The sequence below is a fragment of the Marmota marmota genome, unplaced genomic scaffold, assembly GCF_001458135.2.
Source record: "Marmota marmota marmota unplaced genomic scaffold, marMar, whole genome shotgun sequence".
Lineage (NCBI taxonomy): Eukaryota > Metazoa > Chordata > Mammalia > Rodentia > Sciuridae > Marmota > Marmota marmota.
The window spans coordinates 7,538,633-7,541,709 of NW_025999999.1; positions in this window are offsets into that span (position 1 = coordinate 7,538,633).

Genomic DNA, 3,077 nt, shown 5'->3' on the forward strand with positions numbered 1-3,077 from the left:
GCTCTGCCTCTCGCAGGCGCCGGCTCTCCAGCCCCAGCCGGGCTGGGCCGGGCTTTATTAATATGCTAATTGTCCTGCTAGTGGGAGGGGAGAGCCGTGTCAAAGTGACCCAGGCGAACGCACAGCGAGCTACGACGTGCGTGCGCCGCGCGGCGGGCGGGCTGCTAAGGCCCGGGAGCGTTCAAGGGAACGGCATGCATGTGACGCAGCTTTTAAAAAAGGGAGACGGAGGCAGAGACCCCAGAAAGGGAGGGCGAAGGGGAGCAGTGGGAGGCGAAGCCTCGCACTTGGTGTCGGTCCTCCGGGTACCGCCGGGTTGGGAGCGGAGCTGAGCTGGAGCGGGAACGGGAACGAGAGTCTGGACTGGGGGAGGCGGAGCCAGGGTGGGCTGTGAGGTGTAGCTTTCTTTCCACTCAGGGCCGCGCTTCACGAGAGGAAAAGGACTGCTGACCCCAACCGGCGCGAGACCCCTTGTTACGCGCTCACCCCAACCTGCCTGGGAAAAGTACAGTCCTAATTTTTGTAGCAACCTTTCAACTCACCCCCTCTTTAAATTAAACATTCCTCCCTAGCCTGCTAATCCAGTTGGAACTGGAGCTGGAAGGGTTAATTAAGTGGGGTCCCCACCCTTCCTCGTCTAAGAGTCTGGGATTCACGTTTTACTGGGGGAGAGGGGCTGCGGGATGACCACCAGGTTGGACGAGGGAGGGGTGACACGCAAGCCATCCTTCCCCCTTTGCAGGCTCTGACGCACCAGTCAAGACTTCCCTTCCCCCCTCTCTATCCAGCCTCCGCGCCTTCTTTCCCCGCCCTCCGCCCCCTGCCTGGAAGCTGCTCTCTTTCCGTGGGCTTCAGAGACTCAGAACAGGAAGCTGACCCCTCCAGTGCCCTCTACCCATAGGGGCAGAGTCTCTATATGTGTATTTTCCATGTAAAACACTTTTCTAGGGAGGCGACTCCCAACCTTCAGGAACTCCTCAAGGACTCCCCTACCCAACCCTAGGAGGGAGAGGTTCCATCTCCATCCCTTCCCCAAAAGCCCAGCCCTAGCTGCCTCATAAACAGGAAATACCTATTAGCAGAGAGAAGGGAGGAGAGTGGCGCTCTGTGGAGGATAGAGTTCCTGGGGGTCCCCAGATGCTGGCTTCAGGGTGGGTTCCAGGGGACCTGGGCTAGTGTCCCCTCCCTAGGGCATTTGGCCCAGACTGGGGAGGAGGTCCCCTCCTTTGTTACTTAGAGGGGGATTGGTTGAGAAGGTTGTTTGGTTCCCTTACTCTGGCTCAAGGAGGGTTACAGATGTGGAGTCTGAAGTGTTTATGAGACCCCTTCTCCCACCTGAGATTTTTTCTGAGAGGGCACGAAATGATGGAAAAATGCAGAGTCTAGGACTTGAAAATAGAGCCTGTTTAGGAATAGGGACACCCACCTCCTTCCTGTATGATTAGAAAGGGGAAGCTCCACATTGTGGATTATCCCACCTTCAGCTCCCCCCCAACCCCCCAGGGAGGGCGTGAAGGGACACTATTGAAGCCATCAACACTCACAAGTATTTCCTTGAGCCAAACAGGGTGGCACTCACTTGTAATCCCAGCGATTAGGGATCTCTAGCTGAATGACCTGGGACAACTGACTCTAAACCCCACTCTAAACTACTCCAGATTTACCCTCTATAATTGGTACATGCAGCTTGATGTGACTAAAAACAGACAGTGTCTACCCAGTCACATAATCAGTATGAGAGAACCCCATATAGTAAGTACTCAATAGACATTAGTGCCTTTCTGATTTTTTTTTTTTTTTTTTTGGCGAGGGTACTGGGGATTGAATTCAGGGAAACTCAACCACTGAGCCACATCCCCAGTCCTATTTTTTGTATTTTATTTAGAGACAGGGTCTCACTGAGTTGTTTACCATCTTGCTTTTTGCTGCTGCTGGCTTTGAACTCACAATCCTCCTCCCTCAGCCTCCCTTCTGTAGTCAGCTGGGATTACAGGCATGCTCCACTTTACCTGGCATCCTTTCTGATTTGTGTGTGTGTGTGTGTGTGTGTGTGTGTGTGTGTGCTGGGGATTGAACCCAGGGCCTGTGCATGTGAGGCAAGCACTTTACCAACTGAGCTATATCCCCACACTCCTTTTTCATTTTTTTTGAGGTTGTTATTCCAAGAGTGTCAGGAGGAGGTTGGTTTGGCTTGATGTTGTCAGGTGGACAGAGGAAGACAAATACCTACCTTGACCCTCTTCTCTCTACTGCTCATGAATTTGCCTTTTCTCAATTCTGTGACCACTTAACCCTAAGGTCATTCATTCCAAACAACTAGCTTGGCCAGATTCCATGGTGATCACTATCACTTGGGTGGACAATGAATATTACAACCAACCTACCCTACAGAGGTCTTTGTGTCCTCTGAATCTGAGATTCCTTTCTAGACTATGCAAGGTGGAAAGCAAGGAAGAAAGAAAGAAAAAAAAAAAAAAACTTCATTGTTGAAGATGCACAATGTGCCAGTCACTGTGCTAGTTATGTTATAGCTGTGGTCTTCTTCATGAAGACCTTTGGAAGAAGGTGAATTTTTCTTGAAGTTTTTTTGGGGGACAGGTGGTATGGAAATTGAACTAAGGGTCACTTGACCACTGAGCCACATCCCCAGTCCTATTTTGTATTGTATTTAGAGATAGGGTCTCAATGTGGTGCTCAGCAGCTCACTTTTGCTGAGCCTGGCTTTGAACTCGTGGTCCTCCTGCCTCAGCCTCCTGAGTCACTGGAATTACAGGCATGTACCATGATGCCTGGCAATTTTTTTTTTTTTCAGTTTTAGAGATTAATCCCAGACCCCTGCACATAACTTGATGGCACCCTACTACTGAGCTATATCCCCAGGCTTTTTTTTTTTTAATTTAAAATTATTTTTAGAGAGGGTCTCACTAAGATGCCAGGCCAGCTTTGAATTTTAGATCCTCCTTATTCTTGAAAAGCTGGGATTACAGGTGTGTACCGCCACACCTGGCTACAAAGTACTATTGAACAAGCAAGAAAACTGAGGTTCAGCCAGGCATGATGGCTCATACCTGTAAACT